Raw genomic sequence first — 25,982 nt, 5'->3', positions numbered from 1 at the left:
GTGTGTGGTGTGGGGGTGGGTGGGGTGGGGGGAGGGGAAATAAAGAAACTGATGAAATCTATATTGATCCTATGTAGTTAGTGGGTCCCAAAGCAGAAGACGAGGTGTTCTTCCTACAAGCGGCAGGTAGCTAGAGCTTGGAGGGAGAGGCAGCCGAGGACTTGCATGTCCTTGACGGATTGGGAGGGGGGAGTTAAAGTGTTCAGCCACAAGGTGGTGGGGTCGTTTAGTTTTGGCGTCTCAGAGCTGTTCCCTGAAATGTTCTGCAAGTTGGCGTCCAGTCTCCCCAATATGGCAGAGACCACATCGAGAGCAATGGACTTATAAATAAATCTTATAAACAAATTGTACAAATCTTAGCCTGCTAGAGTTATTTTCTTTAATTAAGTTAAAGAAAATTTTAATTAAATTGGGTGACTACATGAAACGATTTGTTGGTCAGACTCAAATCATCCTCCTCAAATGAGACAATGCCATAAATATCAGTGAACTGTTTTTTTTGTTCGAACCACAAGTTCTTGATTTATTTTCACAATTTATTGGTATTCACATCTGCACATTCAATGTCAAACTCTGACATCAGAAATGACATGACATCATTAATTTTTTCTTACAATAATCCAACAAACAAATTAATAACACAGTGAATACCAAGTCTCATTAATATGAAATTAAATTTGACCAAATAAAATGTAAAATCAAATGGGAGATAACAAATGGGGGAAGGGCAGAAGGCAAGAAATGCAGCATCATAGAAGGTGATCCTCCAGGGAGTGTATTTTACCAACTACAACTGCTCAATATAAACAAACACTCTGACATGACCCTCCGGTTTTAATGTAAACCATAGCCCCATACAGTAGGTACCATTTAAATAAGTTAATAGATACAAGCCTTGAGCAAATCCAGCCTCCAGCCGGGCCCCCCGCTTCTTGGAGCTCGGACCTTCCTCCAGCTCCGGGGGGTTGTTGAGCTCCTGGGCTCCGGCCGCCGCCGAAGAAGCCGCGGGCGCCGGCTCTCTCTCCTCCAACGCCGACATTTTTAATGTGTTTTCTCGTTCACCCGGTAACCGTCACCTCCCCCTTCCCGGGCCCCGGGAATTATACACAAATAAACAATAAACCCCACCGGGGACTGTCTCCTTTTCTTCACAACTTTTGTTTGAAAAGTTCCGGCTTTCATTTGAAATGTATTTTAAAGGTATTTTCTGAGGTAAACGATGCCTGTCTGCCCCCCTCCCTCCGTCAGAAACCGCCCGCTGAGTCGATGAGAAAACCGCAGCCTCGCGCCGCCATCTTTGTTTTTCTTCTTCTTTCCGTCTCCTCCTTCTGTGACGCGCGTCATCTGCGCCTCCTCCAATCAGAGCGCACCTTACTCCACCTGACCAATGGCAGCTGGCATTCCGTGTCGTGTTGGTCCCACCGTCTGCAATATCTCTCTCCGATTAGTCGGTACCGACCACAAGCTTTGGGATTGGTTGGGAATTTCACAATCACGTCAGTGTATCCGCCCTTTTCATTCCTTCAACAGCAGATGACCCAATTTACTGCAACGGGCTCTGGGGCTATAGCGGTAGTGTCACATATTCAGGGAGAAGATGTGATTTTTAACGTTATCAACCAATTCAACTGTGGCACCTCCACATCCATTCATTCAACTGAAGAGGGCTCAATTTAGTGTAATGGGCTCTGAGGGTATAATATTTGTATCCCATGTTGAGAAGAAACCTCTCCCCATTCATTCACTAGAAGAGGGCCTATTTGCTGCAGAGGTTTTTTAAGGCGCAGTGGTAGTGTCCCTATCTTCGAGCCCTGAAATCCCACTGCTATGAGGATGCGTAATAACAAATTTTTTAGTCATAAGTCACATGACACCAGGTTATAGTCCAGCAGGTTTGTTTGGAGGGGATCTTACAGAAATATATTACATTATGAAAGAAATAGAAGTAGGATGTTGCATTGGTAGGTGAGACTAGGATAAGAGCACATGGCCTCAAGATTAGAGGAAGCAGGTTTAAAACTGAACTGAGAAGAAACTTCTTCACCCAGAGGGTTGTTAATCTATGGAATTCCTTGCCCAGGAAGTATTTGACATTACTTCAGCAATCACTAGAAGCAGTAGATACGTTTTTGAAAAATAAAAGAATTAAGGATATGGTGAAAACGCAGATAAGTGCAGCATAGTTCACGAAAAGATTAGTCATGATCTTATTGAGTGGTGGAGCAGACTCGAAGGGCCAGAAGGCCGACTCTTGCTCCTAGTTCTTATGCTCTTATGTTGAAATCACAAGCTTTTGGAGTGTAGTCACTTCAGCAGATGAAGTCATGAAAAAACAAGTGCAGGAAAGAGAATTTAGATAAATGAAAGACAGAGCATCTCAACGGTCAATTACTTACTCCCATTCCTATTTCTGATGATCTTACTACATAGCAAGTTGTGTTTTCCAAACATTAATTTTATTTCCATTGTTTAAAATCAAATATTTAAGATGAACAGTTTGTTTTTCCTCACTTGGACACACTGTGACCCACAACACTGTAAATATCATAAACCCGCTCATGAGATATCATAGGAACAATTCATAAACTAGATTTGTCACTGAGATACTAGAAAGGAGAAAAATTCCCAGCATGTGCAGGATGCTAACGAAAAGTTAGCAACCTGAAATGGTAACAGGAACAAATGAACAGCCCCAGTCAGGAAACTCATATTCTGACATCCACTATAGTACCTTGCTTTCCTTTTCAGTTTAATGATCCATAATTGAATCTGACTCCAACATACTCTCTGGCAGACAGTTCCAGAGGTCAAAGTAATTTCAATCATTAACGAAGTAAGTTTTGGATCCATCCCAAAGACATTGAACATAGAAAAATACAGCGCAGTACAGGCCCTTTGGTCCTCGATGTTGCGCCGATCCAAGCCCACCTAACCTACACTAGCCCACTATCCTCCATATGCCTATCCAATGCCCGTTTAAATGCCCATAAAGGGGGAGAGTCAGGGCAGGGCATTCCATGAACTCACGACTCGCTGAGTAAAGAGTCTACCCCTAACATCTGTCCTATACCTACCACCCCTTAATCTAAAGCTATGCTCCCTCGTAATAGCTGACTCCATACGTGGAAAAAGGTTCTCATGGTCAACCCTATCTAAACCCCTAATCATCTTGTACACCTCTATCAAGTCACCCCTAAACTTTCTTTTCTCCAATGAAAACAGCCCCAAGTGCCTCAGCCTTTCCTCATACGAACTTCCTACCATACCAGGCAACATCCTGGTAAACCTCCTTTGCACCCGTTCCAGTGCCTCCACATCCTTCCTATAGTATGGCGACCAAAACTGCACACAATACTCCAGATGCGGCCGCACCAGAGTCTTATACATCTGCAACATGACCTCAGGACTCCGGAACTCAATTCCTCTACCAATAAAAGCCAGTACGCCATATGCCTTCTTCACAGCACTATTTACCTGGATGGCAACTTTCAGAGATCTGTGTACATGGACACCAAGATCCCTCTGCTCATCCACACTACCAAGTATCCAACCATTAGCCCAGTACCCCATCTTCTTGTTACTCTTACCAAAGTGAATCACTTCACACTTACCTACATTGAACTCCATTTGCCACTTTTCTTCCCAGCTCTGCAGCTTATCGATATCCCGCTGTAACCTGCCACATCCTTCCTCACTGTCAACAACTCCACCGACTTTCGTATCATCCGCAAACTTGCTCACCCAACCTTCTAGCCCCTCCTCCAGGTCATTTATAAAAATGACAAACAGCAATGGTCCCAAAACAGATCCTTGCGGAACACCGCTAGTAACTGCACTCCAAGATGAACCTTTTCCATCAACGACTACCCTCTGTCTTCTTCCAGCCAGCCAATTCCTAATTCAAACCTCCAACTCACCCTCAATGCCATACCTCCGTATTTTTTGCAGTAGCCTAGCATGGGGAACCTTATCAAACGCCTTACTAAAATCCATATACACCACATCTACCGCTTTAGCCTCGTCCACCTCCTTATTCACCTTCTCAAAGAATTCAATAAGGTTTGTGAGGCACGACCTGCCCTTCACAAAACCATGCTGACTATCCTTGATCACGTTATTCCTATCCAGATGTTCATAAATCCTATCCCTTACAATTCTCTCTAAGACTTTTGCCCACAACAGAAGTGAGACTCGCCGGCCTATAGTTACTAGGGTTATCCCTACTCCCCTTCTTGAACAAGGGAACCACATTTGCTATCCTCCAGTCTTCTGGCACTATTCCTGTAGACACTGAGGACATAAAAATCAAGGCCAATGGCTCTGCAATCTCGTCCCTTGCTTCCCAGAGAATCCTAGGATAAATGCCATCAGGCCCAGGGGACTTATCTATTTTCACCCTTTCCAGGATTTCCAACACCTCTTCCCTACATACCTCAAAGCCATTCATTCTAATTAATTGTGACTCAGTATTCACATCGGCAATAATGTCCTATTCCTGAGTGAATACTGACGAAAAGTATTCATTCAGTGTCTTCCCCAATCTCTTCAGCCTCCACACGCAACTTCCCACTACTATCCTTGACTGGACCTATTCCTACCCTAGTCATTCTTTTATTCCTGACATACCTATAGAAAGCCTTTGGGTTTTCCCTAATCCTACCAACTAAGAACTTTTCATGTCCCCTCCTTGCTGCTTTTAGCTCTCTCTTCAGATCCTTCCTGGCTACCTTATAACTATCAATCGCCCCAATTGAACCTTCACACCTCATCTTTACATAGGCCGCCCTCTCCCCTTTACCAAGGGATTCCAATTCCTTATTAAACCACGGTTCCCTCACACGACCCTTTCCTCCCTGCCTGACAGGTACATACTTATCAAGAACACTCAATAGTTGCTCCTTGAACAAGCTCCACATATCAATTGCGCCCTTCCCTTGAAGCCTACTTTTCCAAGCCACGCATCCTAAGTCGTGCCTCACCATATCATAATTTCCCTGTCCTCAGCAAGAACTCTTGCCCTGCAGTGCACACTTATCCCTCTCCATCACTAGAGTAAAAGTCACTGAATTGTGGTCACTGTCTCCAAAGTGCTCACCTACCTCCAATTCTAACACCTGGCCTGGTTCGTTACCCAGAACCAAATCCAGTATGGCCTCACCTCTTGTTGGCCTGTCTACATATTGTGTCAGGAAACCCTCCTGCACACATTGGACAAACACTGACCCATCTAACGAACTCGAGCTATAGCTTTCCCAGTCAATATCTGGAAAGTTAAAGTCCCCCATAACAACCACCCTATTACTTTCACTCTTCTCCTGAATCAATCCTTTCTTCTACGTCTCTAGGACTATTAGGAGGCCTGTAGAAAACTCCTAACAGGGTGGCCTCACCTTTCCTATTCCTAACCTCAGCCCAAACTACCTCAGATGGCGAGTCTTCATCCATCATCCTTTCCACTGCTGTAATACTATCTTTGACAAGCAATGCCACACCTCCCCCTCTTTTACCCCCACCTCTGACCCTACTAAAACATTTAAACCCTGGAACCTGCAACAGCCAATCCTGTCCCTGTTCTACCCATGTCTCCGTAATAGCCACAACATCGAAATCCCAGGTACCAATCCATGCTGCAAATTCACCTACCTTATTTCATATACTTCTTGCATTGAAGTATACACACTTCAAGCCACTTTCCTGTTTACAGGCACCCTCCTTTGAGATTGATGCCATGTTCCTAACCTCCCTATACTCAAGGTCCTGCACCCTAAAGCTACAGTCTAGGTTCCCATGTCCCTGTAGAATTAGTTTAAATCCCCCCGAAGAGCACTAGCAAACCTTCCCCCAAGGATACTGGTGCCCCTCAGGTCCAGGTGTAGACCATCCTGTTTCTCGAAGTCCCACCTTCCCCAGAAAGAACCCCAGTTATCCAGATACCGGAATCCCTCCCTCCTGCACCATCCCTGTAGCCACGCATTTAACTGTTCTCTCTCCTTATTCCTCGACTCTCTATCACGTGGCACGGGTAACAAACCAGAAACAACAACTCTGTTTGTTCTAACTCTGAGCTTCCAACCGAGCTCCCTGAAAGGCTGCCTAACATCCTCAACCCTCTTCCTACCTATGTCGTTTGTGCCAATGTGGACCACGACTTCAGGCTGCTCCCCTTCCCCCTTAAGGATCCGGAAAACACGATCAGAGACGTCACGTACCCTTGCACCTGGGAGGCAACATACCAAACGTGAGTCTCTCTCGCCCCCACAGAACCGCCTATCTGTGCCCCGAACTATTGCTCTGCTCTTCTCCACCCTTCCCTTCTGAGCAACGGGGACAGGCTCCGTGCCAGAGGCCTGAACCCCATTGCTTACCCCTGGTAAGTCGTCCCCCCCACAAGTATCCAAAATGGTATACTTGTTCTTGAGGGGAACGGCCGCAGGGGTCCCTGCACTGGCTGCTTCTTCCCAGTCCCCCTCACTGTCACCCATCTATCTGCCATCTTTGGAGTTACTACTTCCCTAAAGCTCCGATCTATGACCCCCTCTGCCTCCCGAATGATCCTAAGTTCATCCAACTCCAGCTCCAGTTCCCTAACATGGTCTTGGAGGAGCTGGAGATGGGTGCACTTCCTGCACGACCATGGCATCCCTCACCTCAAACATGTTGCAAGAGGAACATTGCACTGCCTTCACTGCCATCCCTCTAAAAGTAACCTTTTAAAAACAAACTAGGTCCAAGAATAGAACAAGCAAAATGCAGCACTTACCTACTTAGCACAACGGGTCTTATTATTAGGTTAGGCACCTCTGTAGTGCCTCGGGTTCCTCTCCTGCATGCTTTTATAGGGAAAGAAACCTACCCAGGTAAGCTTACGCTACACCACCTTCCAGATCCGCTTCGCGCTTTTTAAAAAAAAACTTTCAAATTTAAACCGTTAAACAAACGTCACCGAGCCTTCAAGCAGCCCCTGCCAAACAGCCCTTACTGCTCCGCTGACACTTCTATAAGAGGTGTTGGCTGGACCCAGATACTTCAGCGGGCAGTGTTCATTACTTATGTGTATTCTCTCCCCCACCCGCCTTAAACTAATCACCTGGGTTGTGAGTCGATTGTGCTGGCATTCTGGTGGCCCCAGGCAGTGTCTGTATCTGCTCTGCTGTTTCTCTCCATATTGTGATCCAGCGGCCATCTTGTGTGTCAAGTTGGCCAACTGATGGCTCAGTAGCCATCTTGTGTATCTGTGTGCCTAGTAACACCCTGCCCTTCCCCACCTCTCCGCCATGCCCACTCTCTCTCCCCCACTCAATCTCTCTATCAACCCCACTCATTCTCTCTCTCTACCCCCACCCTCTGACCGCCATTTTCTCTCTCTCTGTCCCCCATCCTTTTGGTCTCTATTCTCCCCAGCCCCCACCACACCCGTCCTTTCTCAAGCCTCGAACCATCTTTGACCGCTGTATCAAGCCCTTCAAAGGACAGAGAGAGAGAGAGATAATGGATAGTAATGACTCTACCTGGGAGTTGGGAGGGGTGAGAAATGGCTGATCTTCAAAATTGAGAATACCTAAAATGAATTTTGCAAGGTTTGTAGCTCAGGTTGAGGTTTAGGGTGTAGGTTTGCTCGCTGGGCTGTAGGTTTGATATCCAGACGTTTCATCACCTGGCTAGGTAACATCATCAGTGGCGACCTCCCAGTGAACCGAAGCTGTGTCTCCTGCTTTCTATTTATATCTTTCGCCTGGATGGGGTTCCTGGGGTATGTGGTGATGTCATTTCCTGTTCGTTTTCTGAGGGGTTGATAGATGGCATCTAGATCTATGTATTTGTTTATGGTGTTGTGCTTGGAGTGCCAGGCCTCGTAGCCCTACACATGGATGAAAAAAAAACACCATTTCGACTGGGACAACACATCTATCCTGGGGCAGGCTAAGCAAAGACTTGCCAGAGAATTCCTAGAGGCCTGGCACTCCAACCTCAACGCCATAAACAAACAAATAGACCGAGATACCATCTATCAGCCTCTCAGAAAACGAACAGGAAATGACATCACCACAAACCCCAGGAACCCCATCCAGGAGAAAGATATAAATAGAAAGCAGGAGACAACAGCTTCGCTTCACTTGGCGTCGCCACTGAAGATGTTACCTAGCCAGGTGATGAAACGTCTGGATATCAAACCTACACCCTAAACCTAAAATGATATCTTCAGAAACATCGTTAAAGCCAGAAAGCATGTTCAAGTTTTTTAAAAGAGCTGCTGAAATCTATCTGATTCTTTCACTGAAATAAACGCAGTCAGGCCACCGCTCAGGACAGGCTGGAAGGGGTGAATGGGCGAAAATGAGCACTGCAGATGCAGGAGATTAGAGTCAAGATTAGAGTGGTGCTGGAAAAGCACAGCCGGTCAAGCAGCATTCGAGGCTTTTGCCTGAAACATTGATTTTCCTGCTCCTTGGATGCTGCCTGACCTGCTGTGATTTCCAACACCACTCTGATCTTGAATGTAAGGGGTGAATGGCCTAGTCCTAGTCTTGTGAAGTTGGTTCCAACTATCTAGAAATAGCGTCACAGAGCACAGAAACATACCCTTCGGTCTATGCCGACCAGATATCCTAAATTAATCTAGTGACCCATTTGCCAGCATTTGGCCCCTTATCCCTCTGAATCTGTCCTATTCATATCCCCATCCAGATGCATTTTAAATATTATCATTGTACTGGCCTCCACCACTTCCTCTGGCTGACACGCACCAGCATTCTGTGCAAAAAGGTTGCCCCTCAGAAATCTTTCCCCTCTCACCCTAAACCCATGCCCTCCAGTTCTGGACTCGCGCAAAGTGGGGAAAAGACATACAAAAGTTGAGCAGCCAGACAGAATGCAAAAACAATACAATGTCGAATCACAGGGAAAAACAAATTGTAGCTCGACCCCTTTTTTGTCGTATTGGCATTTGGACTCTTAAAATCTGACAGGAACACCAGCATCCCTAGTGAGCATACTGCGCATGTTTCCCGGTGTCAGTAACGCAGTGCACATGCCCACCGGTGTCAGCTAAACACTGGGCATGCTCATCGCTTTCCGCAAAAAATGGCGCGCGACCTTCCTTTGATGGTCCAATAGGAAACCGTGGAGGACCAAAACAAAACTGGTCCTCCTGCCAATCAGAGCCACCCCATTGTCTGAATGCAGAAGTTGGACCATGAATTTCTGAAGCTGCTACTCCTGCTCCTCTTTCTGAATCAACATTGAGCTTCACCCAGACTGCAAATTCTTTTCTCTGTCTAAGATCTGTGAGTACAGCACTCTCTTTTCTCACCCCCTTTGCCATTTCTATTTCTTTCCGGAGTTCAATTGTTGACTTACAGCAACTGAAAGGAAAGGGATTGAACCCAGGGAGGGGACGGACTATGGAAAAGTGATCGAGGTCTGTGTCTCAATTGGCAAAATAGACAGACAGGAGGCTGGAAGGACACAGCAAATCAGGCAGCATCACGAGGTGTAGAAGTCGATATTTCGGGTGTAACCCTTCTTCAGGACTGGGGATGGGTGCCGGGACCGGGGGCTAAAGTGGGGATAGGTGAAGAATCGGTCAGATTAATCATTGGGTGGAAGAAATCAGGTTGGTGGCAGGAAGGAGTGGTAGTGAGGGGCATGGGGCTGAGAAGGGAGTCGGGTGATGGAAAGGGAAGTTATTTGAAATTGGAGAACTCGATGTTGGGTCCTGCAGGCTGTAGTCTGCCCGGGCGGAAGATGGGGTGTTGTTCCCTAATTTGCGGTTTGGTTCGTTGCGGCAATAGAGGAAGCCTATGATGTTCTTGTCAGAAAGGGAGTGGGAAGGGGAATTAAAATCGATGGTGACTGGGAGGTCTGGTCAGCCTCTGCGGACCCAGCTGTGATGCTCGCCAATCCGTTCCCCAAGTTTATGCTCAGTCTCCCCGAAGTCGAGAAGACCACAATTTACAAACACGTGGCAAATGCAGTATCTCAATGTGAAGTTATAGTCTTTGCTATGAAACAAAAAAGCAGGAAGGAGATTATTGTTTAAATGGTGATACTGTGGGATGTGGAGAAAGTGAGAACTGCAGATGTTGGAGATGAGAGTCAAAGTGTGGTGCTGAAAAAGGTGGTAAGTCAGGCAGCATCTGAGGACCAGGAGAGTCGACATTTCGGTACCGAGCACTTCATCAGGAATGATGTGTGGATGGACAAAGGGTCTGATTCGGTTCTATATAACTCTAATCATCTTCGGTGAGAGCAGAAGTGTTTCTGAGGACTTTTCAAAGATGTTAATGGGAGTAGAAGGTACAATGAAATCTTGCATTTGTGAGACAGCAACTGAGTGAGTGAGTAAATCCGAGGTTTTGGTGCAAAGTGGGAATTCATTGCACTGTGAGGATGAAACTCTACTTATTGAGTCATTTCTGCTGGTGAATGAAACCAGGCTCAAGATTAGGAGGAGTAAATTTAGGACAGAGATGAGGAGGAACTGCTTTTCATGGAGTGTAGTGTATCTATGGAATTCTCTGCCCCAGGAAGCAGTAGAGGCAGCTTCATTAAGTATATTCAAGACACAATTGGATGGGTTTTTGCAAAGGTAGGGGAATTAAGGGTAGTTGGGACAATGCAGGGAGGAGGATCTCAGATGGTGAATAGATTAGCCATGATCTTAATTGGATTTTTGAACAAGAGGAAGGCATGAAAATGGTTTCAAGACCAGTTTAGAACAGTTACAGAGCCAGAGAGCACAAACAGACCCTTCAATCCAACTAGACCATGCTGACTGTGTTCACAAACTAAACTAGTCCCACCTGCCCCATTCTCCCCGTAACCTTTGATCCCCTTGATACTCAAGAACCTATCTGTCTCAGTTTTAAATATCCTCAGTGACCTGGTCTGCACAGCCTTCTGTGGAAATAGATTCCACAGATTCACCGCTCTCTGGCTGAAGAAGTTTCTCTGTTCTAAAAGGTCTTCCCTTTACTCTAAGGCTGTGCCCTCTGGCCCGAGTCTGTCCTACCAAGGGAAACATCTTTGCAATGTCCACTCTGTCCGGGCTTTGAAGATTATGTATGTTTCAATTAGAACCCCCCCCCGACCTCCTCCTCCTCCTCCTCCTCCTCCTCCTCCTCCTCCTCCTCCTCCTCCTCCTCCCCCCCCCTCCTCCTCCTCCTCCTCCCCCCGAGTGTGCGCCTGTTAATCAGCATGAACCAGACCCTTCAGGATGAGGTACAGCAGGGATTAGGGTCAGCAAAGTGAGAATGAAGGGAGTGTGTGTGTGGGATGGAGATTTTCAGCTTCTAGGGAATGAGAGAGAAAAGTGAGTTCTCTATAAATTAGAATTGATCGGATGAGCCAAAGAGTGGTAGATGGAATTTAATTTGGAGAAATGTGAGTTGTTGCATTTTGGTCAAGCAATCCAGGCAGGACTGACACAGTTAAGAGGAGTGTTGCAGAACAAAGAGTCCTTGGAGTGCAGGTTCCATAGTTCTCAGGTAGACAGGATAGCCTTTGTTGGTCAGAGCATTGAGTAGATGAGTTGGCTGTCCAGGATGTTGGTTAAGCCACTTTTGGAATACTGCAGTTAGTTCTGTCTCCCTGCTGTAGGAAAGATGTTATGAAACTTTGAAAGGGGTCAGAAAAGAATAGGCCAGGGGCATTTTCCATGGAGCATCAGAGGCTGAGGGGTAAACTTATAGACCTTTGTAAGGGCCATGGATAGAGGGGAAACCCTAAGGTCTTTTCCCCAGGGTATGGCAGTCCAAAACTAGAAGGCATATGTTTGAGGTGAGAGTGGAATGATTTAAGAGATTGGAGGGGCAACCACTTCAGAGGGTGGTGCATGTATGGAACGAACTGCCAGAGGAAGTGGTGGAGGCTGGCACAATTACAACATTTAAAAGGCACGTGGATGTCTGTCTGTTCTCAGCTCTGCTGGATGTCTGTTGAAGCTCTGAACCCCCCCTTCTACACCTTCTGGGACAAACAAACATTTAGTCAATCAAGCCTCAATCCACAATCTCCCAGCCAGTCAACAATCCAGGCACAGTGTAGTCACAGCAGGGAATCAGCTGCCCTGAGTGCGGGAAGGACTTTATCCAGGCCTCTGCCCTGCTGAGGCACCGGTGGGTCCACACGCGGGAGAGACCCTTCAGCTGCCCCAAGTGCAGAAGGACATTCCGTGAATCCTCCAACCTGTTGAGGCACCAACGGGTCCACACAGATAGTGGAATTCGAATTTGGTCAGAAATCTAGAGTTCAGAATCTAACGGTGAAACCATTGTTGGTGGGGTGGGGGTGGAAGAAAACCCCCATCTGATTCACTCAGTTCTTTTTTAGGGAAGACTTGAGCAGTTATTAGAGCAGTCGTCCCAGCTACATCCTTTACCCGGTCTGGCCTACACGTGGCTCCAGCCCCACAACAGTCTGGTGGACTCTACGCTGCTCATCCAACTTGATTGGAATACAGGTTGAAATTGCTGAGTGAGGCAATACTTCCTCCAGGTTAAGGCTGTACCAAGGATGCAGTTACAAAGGGACGACTCAGTGGTGACCAATAATGAAGAAAGTGAGGGGTTGCACTTTGACCTTGAGCTATTTTTTAAAAATTGCTACTTTTTCTACGCCTTTCTGCTGGGAGATTCTGAAGCTGTAACAAAGTTGGGTCACAATAAAGATTACCTGAACTTCACACTGAGCTCAGACTCTCACTGAGAGCTTTAAACTGCAACAGGTTTTTGTTTTAAAACTGCTCATTTTACATGTGAAAGTGAGAACTGCTGATGCTGGAGATCAGAGTCAAGATTAGAGTGGTGCTGGCAAAGCACTGCAGGTCAGGCAGCTTGCGAGGAGCAGGGAAATTGACATTTCGGGCAAAAGCCCTTCCTCAGGTTTTTGCCAGAAACGTTGATGTTCCTGCTCCTCAGATGTTGCCTGACCTGCTGTGCTCATTTCTGACAGTCTCCTGTACTATGTTTCCAATGTTGTGTATCGCTTGCAGCAGTGAATGAGTAGCCAGCATTGTTAGAAATTGTAAAATTTTCAGGAGTGCAATGTCATCAGCATTGTAGTTTCCTGGCAGCACTGAGAAGTGTGTGCCTGGTTCACTAGACATGATGTGGAGGTGCCGGTGTTGGACTGGGGTGGATAAAGTTAAAACTCAACACCAGGTTATCGTCCAACTGGCTTATTTGGAAGCACGAGCTTCTTCATTGGGTGTTTGTGGAACAGGATCATAAGACACAACCACCTGATGAAAGAGCAGTGCTCCAAATGCTAGTGCTTACAAATGAGCCTGTTAGAGTATCACCTCATATTGTGTGAAATTTAACTTCGCACACCCCAGTCCAACAGCGGCATCTCCAAATCAGGTACATAGTTCTTTGAAAGTTGCATCATTGGGAGACAGGGTAGTGAAAGAGGCCAGTCAGGAGCCCTGGAGGACCGGAAGGTGACTGGTCCTCCTGCCAATCAGAGCCTTCCTATTGTCTGAATGCAGACGTTGGAACATGAGCTTCGGAAGCTGCTGCTGCTCTCTCCGAATGAAGATTGAGTTTGCTCCAGACTGTAACCTCCTTATTCTGTCAACCATCTGAGTGTATGGTACTCTCTTCACAACTCCTTTTCCATGTTTTTCATTCTGGGCTTCAATTTACGACTTGCAGCAACCGAAAGGAAAGGGAATGAACTCACGGAGTGGACAGAATCAGGAAAAGTTTGTTTCTAAACAGAGTGTTTCACGTGTGGAGTGAATGTAAAGAGGAAGTGGTGGATGCACATTCAGATGCAACGTTTAAAAGACATTTGGATAAGTATATGAAGAGGCACGGTGCGGACGGATATGGGCCAAACACTGGCAAGTGGCACCAGTTTAGTTTGAGAACGTAGACAGCATGGAATAGTTGGACTGAAGGGTCCGTTTCTGTGCTGTCTAACGTAACTGTTCTGTAGTGGTCTTAAAACCATTTTCTTGCCTTCCACTTTCAATGTGGATACTGTACCTGCATCCAACACATAAACCATTCAAAATAAAAAAAAACACCTCCTGCGCACAAAGAAATCCACACTTTATTGTTCAAAAATCAGATGAACTCAGCCTTGAATATATTCAATGACCCCCTAACTGCAGGAAGACATCCCCACTTCTAATCTCAGTTCAGCTTGCCAATATACCACTTGCCTTGCTGCACCTGTCTGACAACTGGCATTGACTGATGTAGAAGGATGCTGCTAATCAAAGCACTGATCACACGGTGGTCTGGTGTCAGCTCGGGTTTGAGGCCCTGATTTCTCTGTCCCGTGTTGATCCTCCTGTTCCCACAGACTAAGATGTCGGTCTGTTCTCAGCTCTGCTGGATTTCTGTTAAAGCTTTGACCCCGCCTTTTATAACTTCTGGAACGATAAAATATTCAATCAAGACCCAACCCACAATCTCCCAGCCTGTCAACCATCCTGATACAAGGTGCAGTCATAGCAGGGAATCATACTTGAGGAATTCTGTCACCCTTACATCTATTAGTACCCAGCTATGAATTACAACAACATTTACACCAACAGAAATAAAGCATCTGTTATCAAATAGACAGAGATATACAGCACGGACATAGACTTTTTCTCTATCTCATGCACACATGATAGATCATCCATGGTGGGAGTTTGTCTTTGTAGCATGATGTTTGCAAATGCATTCTACTTTGCTCAAAGACTGCACAGTCTGCAGGCAGTCAATACATGTAATATATTGTAATTTCCACTTTGAAAATAGATAATGGGCCCACTACCTTTTGGATGTGAGCATAAGTGGTAGAGTAAGTAAGTTTGCTGATGACACCAAAATTGGAGGTGTAGTGGACAACGAAGGAGGTTACCTCAGATTACAATGGGATCTTGATCAGATGGGCCAATGGGCTGAGAAGTGGCAAGTGGAATCTAATTTAGGTAAATGTGAGGTGCTGCATTTTGGGAAAGCAAATCTTAGAAGGACTTGTACACTTAATGGTAAGGTCCGAGGGAGTGTTGCTGAACAAAAAGACCTTGGAGTGCAGGTTCACAGCTCTATGAAAGTGGAGTCGCAGGTCAATAGGATAGTGCAGATGGCATTTGGTATGCTTTCCTTTATTGGTTGGGAGTTGGGAGGTCATGTTACAGCTGTACAGTTGGAATATTGCATGCAATTCTGGTTTCCTTCCTATCAGAAAGCCCTATGCAATGTTTGTTTTTGTTTAGTGGGCGGCACCGTGGCTAGCACTGCTGCCTCACAGCTCCAGAGACCTGGGTTCAATTCCCGCCTCAGGCGACTGACTGTGTGGGTTTCCTCCGGGTGCTCTGGTTTCCTCCCACAGTCCAAAGATGTGCAGGTCAGGTGAATTGGCCATGCTAAATTGCCCGTAGTGTTAGGTAAAGGGTAAATGTAGGGGGTATGGGTGGGTTGCGCTTCAGCGGGGCGGTGTGGACTTGTTGGACCGAAGGGCCTGTTTCCACACTGTAAGTAATCTAATTAATGATGGCTGCAACCTATTCTAAAATATGAAAGACTTAACAATCCAGGTTTGTTCAATATATCAGTTCAGTGGCAGGGCACTGTAATGTTTTCCTATAAATTCTGTGCCATATGATCTTATTGTCCACAATCACCTGATGAAGAAGCAGTGCTCCGAAGCTCGTGTTTCCAAATAAACTGTCGGACTTAGCCTGGTGTTGTGAGATTTTTAACTTTGTCCAGGTTCAGATAGTGCCCAGGGATGTGCAGGTTAGGTGCATTAGTCAGGGGTAAATGTTGAGCAATAGGGGAATTGTGTGGGTGGGTTACCTTTCGGAGGATCGGTGTGTAGTCTTTGGGCCAGTTGGCCTGCTCCCACACTGTGGGGAGTCTCTGAAGGGGAAGGGATTTTTGTAAACTGTGCAAGGCAATGCAGGCGTAGTGTGGGGGCCTGCTGTTGGCCTTGCCCCGCCCTTTGCTCCTTTCCCCTGTTGTGGAGTTGTCTAAAAAACAGCTACTCTTTCTCTGCCCTTTTTGCTGGGGGAGGGGTGGGGGATCTGAAGCTGTAACCATGTTGGGACACAAAATAAAAGGTAACCAGAACGTACTGCTGGGCTCAGGCTCTCATCGAAAGCTCCAAGCGGTTTTTGTTTTAAAGCTGCTCATTTCTTGCAGCCTTCTGCACTAAGTTTCCAATGTTGTGTATTAGATGGAGCAGTGAATGAGTAGCTGGTTTCGTTAGATACTATAAATTTTTCAGGAGTGCATCGTTTCATCGGCAGTTTACTGGCAGCACTGGGAAGTATGGGCTGTGTTCACTAGAAACGAGGTGGAGGTGCTGCTGTTGGACTAGGTTGGACACGGTTTAAAAATCACAACACCAGGTTATCGTCCAACAGGTTTATTTGAAAGCACCAGCTTTCGGAGTGCTGCTCCTTCATCGGGTAACTGTGGAGCAGGATCATAAGACACAGAGTTAAGAGCAAAAGATCAATGTCATGCAACTGATGATATATTGACAAACGTAGATTGTTGTTAAATCTTTCATCTTTTAGAATGGGTTGCAGGTTTTAGTTCATTCATGTGTACATCGCAGTACTACTATTAAATCATATTCTCAAGATCACTTAAGGTCTTTTTAAAAAACAGGTGACATCTCAGTCCAGACAATGCATGAAAGGTGTGAGAGTATCCCAATCTTAAATCGGACTGGTTCTATTTCCAAACTAGGAATTTATAAAATATTACATGGATTGACTACCTGCATATTATGCGTTTTGTGCAAAATTGAATATATCTGCAAATATAATTTTGCAAATGCACCACATTGTTATATGTATGTGTGCAGCATGAGTGCGCGTGTAAGAGAGTATGTGTGCACATGCTTGGTAAAGTGAGTGTGATGGAGGAGAAGCCTGTGAAAGGGTGTGTGTGTTGGGGGGGGGGCGTGTATGTGTGTATGTCTGAGAGAGAACATGTGTATAGATAAAAGGTGAGGGGTTGCATTTTGCCAAAATAAGGAAGGGCCGGGCTTGTACAGAGGGATATGGTGGGGGGCGGGGGGGTTCAGATATATACTTCTTTGAAAGTTGCATCACTGGTTGGAAGGAAGCTTCAGAAGGCATTCAACACACTTACCTTAATTGTTCACACCATTGAATAAAGGAGCTGGGACATAATGTTGAAGTTGTACAGGATGTTGGTGAAGCCACTTGTAGAGTACTGAGAACGCTTCTGGTGGCCCTGTAATAGGAAGAATTCTATTAGAAAGGGTTCAGTAAAGATTTACCAGGATGTTGCCAGGACTGGAGGGTTTGAGTTGTAAGGAGAGGCTGAGACACTCTTCACTGGAGCACAGGAGGTTGAGGGGTGACCTCATTTGAGATTTATAAAATCATGAGGGTGAAAGGGAAGATGAACATCAAACACAGAAAGGAGCATGCGCGGTTATGTCGAGTGACGGGGGAAGAAATTGTGGCATCTGGACACTTTAAATCTGCTAGGAGAGAACACTGCGCATGCCGGAAGACTGGAGGTTGGCTAATGTGGTGCCACTGTTTAAGAAGGGTGGTAAGGACAAGCCAGGGAACGAGAGACCAGTGAGCCTGACATCGGTGGCGGGCACGTTGTTGGAGGGAGTCCTGAGGGACAGGATGTACATGTGTTTGGAAAGGCAAGGACTGATTAGGGATAGTCAACATGGCTTTTTGTGTGGGAAATCATATCTCAAATTTTGAGTTTTTGAGGAAGTGAAGAGGATTGAGGAGGGCAGAGCGGTAGATGTGATCCATATAGACTTCAGTAAGGCGTTCGACAAGGTTCCCCATGGGAGACTGATTAGCAAGATTAGATCTCATGGAATACAGGGAGAACTAGCCATTTGGATACAGAACTGGCTGAAAGGTAGAAGACAGAGGGTGGTGATGGAGGGTTGTTTTTCAGACTGGAGGCCTGTGACCAGTGGAGTGCCAGAAGGATCGGTGCTGGGCCCTCTACATTTTGTCATTTACATTAATGATTTGGATGTGAGCATAAGAGATACAGTTAGTAAGTTTGCAGATGACACCAAAATTGGAGGTACAGTGGACAGTGAAGAGGGTTACCTCAGATTACAACAGGATCTTGACCAGATTGGCCAATGGGCTGAGAAGTGGCAGATGGAGTTTAATTCAGATAAATGTGAGGTGCTGCATTTTGGGAAAGCAAATCTTAGCAGGACTTATACACTTAATGGTAAGGTCCTAGGGAGTGTTGCTGAACGAAGACACCTCACAGTGCAGGTTCATATCTCCTTGAAACTGGCGTCGCAGATAGATAGAACTGTAAAGGTGGTGTTTGGTATGCTTTCCTTTATTGGTCAGAGGATTGAGTACAGAAGTTGGGAGGTCATGTGGCTGTTGTACAGGACATTGGTTAGGCCACTGTTGCAATATTGTGTGCAATTCTGGTCTCCTTCCTATTGGAAAGATTTTGTGAAACTTGAAAGAGTTCAGAAAAGATTCACAAGGATGTTGCCAGGGTTGGAGGATTTGAGGTATAGGGAGAGGCTAAACAGGTTGGGGCTATTTTCCCTGGAGCGTCGGAAGCTGAGGTTTACAAAAGGGGCATGGATAGGATAGATAGACAAAGTCTTTTCCCTGGGGTGGGGGAGTCCAGAAGTCAAGGGTATAGGTTTAGGGTGAGAGGGGAAAGATATAAAAGAGACCTACTGGGAAACTTTTTCACACAGAAAGTGGTACGTGTATGGAATGAGCTGCCAGAGGAAGTGGTGGAGGCTGGTACAATTGTAACATTTAAGAGGCATTTGGATGGGTACATGAATAGGAAGGGTTTGGAGGGATATGGGCCAAATGCTGGCAGGTGGGACTAGATTGGGATGGGATATCTGGTCGGCATGGACGGGTTGGACCGAAGGGTCTGTTTCCATGCTGGTTCAGCAAAAGCCATTCACGCTCTTTGCTGTCTGCAAAAATGGCGCAAATCCTTCTTCAAATGAACCAATGAGAAGCCAATTGTTGACTTGCAGCAACTGAAGAAAGTGAGTGAATCCAGGGAGGGGACAGAGTCGGGAAACGTTGGTCCAGGTCTGTATCTCAATTGGCAAACACATGGCAAATGCAGTCCCACAGCGTGAAATTATAGCCTCAGTTACGAACAAATAACTGCTGAAAGGAGGTGCGTTGTTTAAATGGTGACATATTGGGATGCGGAGAAAGTGAGGACTGCAGATGCTGGAGATGACAGTTGAAAAGTGTGGCACTGGAAAAGCACAGCAGATCAGACAGCATCCGAGAAGCAGGAGAATCAACGTTTCAGGCATGAGCCCTTCCTCAGGAATGATGTGTGGATGTAAAAAGTGGCCTCAGCATCCTTCCACACCAGTCACTGCCAGTTGTCAGACAGGTGCAGCAAGCAATCAGCAAGGCAAGTGGTATATTAGCAAGAGGAAATGAGTTCAGAAGTCTCTGCAGTTAGGGGGTCATTGAATATATTCAAGGCTGAGTTCGTCTGATTTTAGAACAAGAAAGAAGTGGATGTTTCTGGGGGAAGGCAAGTAAAATGATTTTAAGACCAGTACAGAACAGTTAAAGGGTCATACAGCACAGAAACAGACCCTTCAGCCCAACTAGTCCATGCTGACTATATTCACAAACTAAACTAGTCCCACCTACCTGTATTTGGCCCATATCCCCCTGAACCTTTCCTATTCATGTACTTATCCAAATGTCTTTTAAACGTTGTTACACAACCAGCATCCACTATTTCCTCTGGACATTTATTCCACACACAAACCACTCTGTTTACAAAAAAGGTGCTCCTCATCTCTTATTAAAATCTTTCTCCTCTCACCTTAATTTGCGGCCTAATCTTGAAATGACACATGCCGTTCACCTTATCTATGCCCCTCATGGTTTTGGAAACCTCTATAAAGAGAACAAAGAACCTTACAGCACAGGAACAGGCCCTTCAGCCCTCCAAGGCTCTGCTGATCGAGATTCTCTATCTAAACCTGCCGCCTATTTTCTAAGGATCTGTATCCCTTTGCTCCCTGCCGATTCATGTATCTGTCTAGATACATCTTAAATGAAGCTATCGATCCCAGCCCTACTGCCTCCACTGCATGAGGCACCCACCACCCTCTGCGTAAAGAACTTTCCATGTAGATCTCCCTCAAACCTTTCCCCTCTCACTTTGAACTCGTGACTCCTAGTAATTAAGTCTTCCCCTATGGGGAAAAAAAAATTCTTCCTATCCACCCCGGTCTACATGCCTCATGGTTTTATAGGCCTCAATCAAGACCCCTGCTCAACCTCCTTATTTCCAATGAAAATACTCCTAATCTACTCAACCTCTCCTCATAGTTAGCGCTCTCCATAACAGGCAACATCCTGGTGAACCTCCTCTGCACCCTCTCCAAAGCATCCACATCCTTTGGGAAATCTGGCGACCGGAATTGTACAGCAGTATTCCAAATGTGGCCGAACCAAAATCTTATATAACTTCAACATGGCCTGCCAACTCTTGTACTCAATACTCCGTCCGATGATGGAAAGCATGTTGTATGCTGCCTTAACCACTCTACTGACAGACATTGTTCTCTGAAGATGGCAATAGATCTGAACACCCAGATCTCTCTGTACATCAATTTCCCCCCAGGACCTTCCCATTTAATGTATAGTTTGCTCTCGAATTGCACCTTCCAAAATGCATCACCTCGCATTTGTCTGGATCAAACTCCATTTCTCTTCCCAACTCTCCAATCTATATTCTGCAGTATCATCTGACAGTCCCCTTCACTATCTGATATTCCATCAATCTGAGTGCCATCTGCAAACTTGCTAACGAGGCACCCGACACCTTCACCTTTCAACCCCCTATGCTCCAATGAAAAAAGTCCCAGCCTACCCTTCAATCGATGTGAATTCTGTCTGGGTCCCAATGTCGAGTCAGCCTGACATTTTGGATAGAAAAGCTCTGCATTTAAATTACGTTCTTGAGAAAGTTACTGAAAACAGGTTCTGGGATTAACATACCAAAGAACAGAACCCCATTCTAAAAGATGGAAGATTTAATCTAAATTGTTTAATGTATCACATCTCCATGACACTGGACTCCTTTGGCTATAAATTCTGTGATCATGATCTTATTCTCCACAACCACCTGATAAAAGAGCAGAACTCCAAAAGCTAGTGCTTTCATGTTATGGCAGTAGCGGGAGGTGTGGGCTGTATTCACTAGAAACAATGAAGCAGTTAGATACCACACCTTTGAGGGGGAAGGGTGTATTACATGACCTCCCAACTCCTATACTGAATGCTCTGAGCAATGAAGGAAAGCAAACCAAATGCCTTCTTCATTATTCTATCCACCTGAGACTCCACTTTCAAGGAACTATGAACCTGCACTCCAAGGTCTCTTTATTTTGCAACATTCCCCTAACTGCATCAGTCCTGCCTGGATTGCTTGACCAAAATGCAAACCTCAGACTTCTCTAAATTAAACTCCAACTGACACTCCTCGGCTCATCAGCCGATCCCAAAAATTCTAATTTATAGTGAACTCTCTTTCCTCTATTATTCCCTAGAAGCGGAAAATCTCCATCCCACACTCTCTCCGTCCATTTTCACTTTGTTGAAAGTGGAAGAATGGGATTGAGAAACTGATCAGCGATGATTGAATGGAATGAGCAGACCTGGTGGTCTAATTTCTGCTCCTATGTCTTGTGGTCTCTTGCTGTCCTGGACACCGTGAGAGAGAATTGGGACCAGCATTGAACCGATCATGACTGGATATGGATCTACCTGCATCTAGGTGGATGGGCTGGGACTTTTTCACTGGAGCATAGGAGGTGGAGATGTGACCTTATCAAGGTTTATAAAATCATGAGGGGAGAGATGAGGTGAATGACAGGTGTCCTTCCCCTAGGCTGGGGGTTTCAAGATGAGGGAGCAAATTTTGAATGTGAGAGGAGAAAGAGATTTTAAAAAGACTTGAAGGGCACAATATTTTTTCTAAACAGAGTGTGGTTCATGTGTGGACTGAATGTCCAGAGGAAGTGGTGGGTGCAGGTACAGTTACAAGGTTTAAAAGACATTTGGATAATTACATGATTAGGAAATGTTCAGAAGGGTATGGACCAAAACACTGGCAGGTGGGACTGGTTTAGCTGGTGAACATAGTCAGCATGGACTAGTTGGACTGAAGGGTCTGTTTCTGTGCTGTATGGTTCTGTAACTTGGTTCTGTACTTGTCTCAAGATCATTTTCTTGCCTTCCCCATAAACATCCACATAAAAATCAGATGAACTCAACCTTGAATATATTCAATGACCTGAAAATGTGTTGCTGGAACAGCGCAGCAGGTCAGGCAGCATCCTGGGAACAGGAGAATCGACGTTTCGGGCATAAGCCCTTCTTTAGGAATCAAACGTCAATTCTCCTGTTCCCTGGATGCTGCCTGACCTGCTGCGCTGTTCCAGCAACACATTTTCAGCTCTGATCTCCAGCATCGGCAGACCTCACTTTCTCCTCGAATATTCAATGACCCCCCAACTGCAGGAAGACATCCCCGCTTCTGAACTTAATTCCTCTTGCTAATACACCACTTGCCTTGCTCATTGCCTGCTGCACCTGTCTGACAACTGGCACAGAAGGACACTGATGCCCCTCTGAACATCCACGCATCATTCTTGATGAAGGGCTTGCGCCCAAAACCTTGACTGTCCTACTGCTCGGATGCTGCTTGACCTATTGTGCTTTTCCAGCACCACACTTTTTGACTCTAATCTCCAGTCCTCACTTTCTCCACATCCCAATATATCACCATTTAAACAATATACCTTTCTACTTTTTTTCACAGCAAAGGCTGTAACTTTATGTTGGGGTACTGTATTTGCCAACTGTGGCCTTCTCTACGTCGGGGAGCACGAGCATAAACTTGGGGAATGGTTCGCCGAGCATCGCAGCAAGGTCTGCAGAGGCCGACCGGACCTCCCAGTCACCACCCATTTTCATTCCCCTTCCCACTCCCTTTCTGACATGACCATTTTTGGCCCCATCCATTGCCACAACAAACCACAGTGCAAATTGGAGGAACAACATCTCATCTTCCACCTGAGCAGTCCACAGCCCGAAGGACTCAACAGTGAGTTCTCCAATTTCAAATAACCTCCCTTCCGAGCCCCTGCCCCTCCACCAACTAGGTTCCTTCCTCACATTCACCAACCAGGTCGTACCCTCTACCTATTTACACCTATCCCCAGTTCATCACCCTGCCCTCAGCATACCCTTGTTCTGCAGCTCTCCCTATACTCACCCTCAGTCCTGAACAAGGGTTACACCCGAAACGTCGACTTCTCCACCTCCTGATACTGCCTGGCTTGCTGCATTCTTACAGACTCCTGCCTGTCTGTATTGCCAATTGAGACACAGGCATGGACTAACTTTTCCAGAGTCTATCCCCTCGGTGGATTCATTCCCATTCCTTTCAGTTGCTCCAAGTCAACAATGGAACCCCAGAATGAAACGTAAATGGAAAAGGGGGTGAGAAAAGAGAGTGCTGTACTCACAGATGTTGGACAGAGGAAGGAAGTTGCAGTCTGAGGTGAAGCTCAATCTTCATTCAGTGTGAGAGGAGGAGCAGGACCTTAAGAAGCTCATGGTCCACCTTCCGCATTCAGACAATAGGGGAGCTCCAATTGGCATGAGGACAACTCTCCTTCTGGTCCTCCAGTGCTCCTTATTTGTCCATCAAAAGTAGGTCTCGCCCCTTTTCTGCCAACAGCGAGGAACATGCCCAATGTTTTGGTGACACCGGCAAACATTTGCCCTGCTTGTTGACACTGAGGAGTGTACACAATATGCTCTGTAGCAATGCTGATGTTATTGACAGATTAAGTGTCCATATGCCTCAGAGAACAAAAAGGATTAGAGCCATAATTTGTTTTACACTATGTGTCTCGATATTTTATTGCTTTTGCATTTGTCTGGCTGCTCAATGTTTTTATGTCTTTTCCTCAGTGTTGGGTTGAAGTTAACAACTAGAGGGCACAGGTTTAGGGCGAGAGCAGAAAGATATAAAAGGTACCTAAGGGGCAACGTTTCCATGCAGAGGGTGGTGCATGTATGGAATGAACTGCCAGAGGAAGTAGTGGTAGCCGGTATAATTACAGCATTTAAAAGGCATCTGGATGGGTCTATGAATAGGAAGGGTTTAGAGGGATATGAGCCAAGTGCTGACAAATGTGACTAGATTAATTTAGGATATTTGGCTGGCATGGACAGGTTAGACCAAATGGGTCTGTTTCCGTGCTGTACATCTCTATGACTTTAAATAATAAAAAGTATATTTTCCAAGTAACAAACTATACCCAGTTAAAAATCACAACACCAGGTTATAGTCCAACAGGTTTAATTGGAAGCACACTAGCTTTCGGAGTGATGCTACTTCATCAGCTGATTAAACCTGTTGGACTATAACCTGGTGTGGTGTGATTTTTAACTTTGTACATCCTTGTCCAACACTGGCATCTCCAAATCATAACTATACCCATATTAACAAGGTTTAGTACACCACACACTTGACCAACCATTCTCAACAGATCCTGCCCCTTCAATGTCTGAGGAACATATACATGCTGGTGCATAATCTCCTTCACTAGTATTTACACACTACCCTCAGCAATTGCACAAGTAACAGCAAAGGGTAAACAGCACAAGGATTAAACACACAGTGAGGGGCAAACAGCACAAGGATTAAACACACAGTGAGGGGCAAACAGCACAAGGATTAAACACACAGTGAGGGGCAAACAGCACAAGGATTAAACACACAGTGAGGGGTAAACAGCACAAGGATTAAACACACAGTGAGGGGCAAACAGCACAAGGATTAAACAAACAGTGAGAGGCAAACAGCACAAACGCCAGTAAAAGCAGATGGAAAGTGAGTGTAAAATGTCACTATGACAGGACCCACATTCCTTCCCCTCGGTCCCCCCACAACCTGCCTCACCTTTCACCTCCCGGGCCCAGTACCTTCCAGGTGGCCCCATAGTTGACACAGGGGCCGCCCCACGACCAGTAGAACTCCACCACCCAGGCGGCCGACGAGTTCCCAAGCAGGCCCTTAACCCCATCCGCCTCCAGAAGGCTCCCCGGCTCCTGCCTGCTGTACAGCCGGCCGGTGTGGCCGTGACACAGCAGCTGCGCCAGGAAGGCGGCGGTGCCCAGTGACGGGTGTCTGCCCCGGGCCGCACGGCGCCATTTTCCTAACGGCCGCCCTCCCGCCGCTTCCCCGCTCGAGCGACTTCTCCTCCCAACCGCCTTCGCCCCCGCGTGACGTCTGGATGGGCGGGGCCGGGGGAGCCTCACCGTCACCAAGCAACAGCCACCTCGCGCTACAACTGCTCATTCACAAAAACAAACTCTCCTGTCTCGCTCTGCAGCTGCAGGGGGGACACTGCCACGTTTCCAGGAGCCCTGTCGACATTGGGAAAGCTCACGGCTCAATTTAAACAGATATTCCGACAGATAACGGAACGGCGTCATATCTAAAGGGGGCAATCTGCATTTTAAAGGGACGTGGACATTTTAACGGGTATTTCTGCAAATAAAGAGGTTTAAATGGACGAGATTACATTTCAAAGGGATGTGGGCACATTCAAAGGGATATCTTCATATGTAAAGTGAAGCAGTTATATCTAAATGAATCTACATTTCGAAGAGACGTTGCCCTATTTATAAGTAGAGACAATAGGTGTGAATTCTGTCTGTGTCCCAATGTTGAGTCAGACTGACATTTTTCTTAGAAAAGCTCTGCATTTAAATTACATTCTTGAGAAGGTAAGTTATAGATTCGGGTGGTAGGTTAGGGAGAATTGGCTGTGCTAAGTTATCCATAGTGACCAGGGATGTACAGGTTACGGTGGCTTGGCCATGGGAAATACACAGTAAGGGGTTGGGTATGGGTGGGATACTGTTCAGAGGGCCAGAGCGGAATCGATGGGCTGAA

At 46.1% G+C, this 25,982-nt stretch overlaps 1 long non-coding RNA gene across 2 annotated transcripts; it reads right to left on the bottom strand.

Moving 5' to 3' along the window:
* Positions 1-503: 503 nt before the first annotated feature.
* On the bottom strand, positions 504-25,245 carry LOC148143046 (uncharacterized). Of its 2 annotated transcripts, none has more exons than XR_015751740.1 (3): positions 24,984-25,245; positions 17,109-17,213; positions 504-1,564 (listed from the first exon to the last, which is right to left on the bottom strand). It is a non-coding gene; the product is annotated as an uncharacterized LOC148143046 (long non-coding RNA). The 2 variants fall into 2 exon arrangements; XR_015751741.1 differs by lacking the exon at positions 504-1,564 and adding an exon at positions 14,221-14,383.
* Between the last annotated feature and the right edge of the window lie 737 nt (positions 25,246-25,982).

This window comes from Chiloscyllium plagiosum, unplaced genomic scaffold (genome assembly GCF_037043375.1).
Source record: "Chiloscyllium plagiosum isolate Xiang-an unplaced genomic scaffold, Cpla_swu_hap1 HiC_scaffold_27, whole genome shotgun sequence".
Lineage (NCBI taxonomy): Eukaryota > Metazoa > Chordata > Chondrichthyes > Orectolobiformes > Hemiscylliidae > Chiloscyllium > Chiloscyllium plagiosum.
Note: the sequence above shows the minus strand (reverse complement) of the source record. Positions and strands in the feature narration are given on the sequence as shown.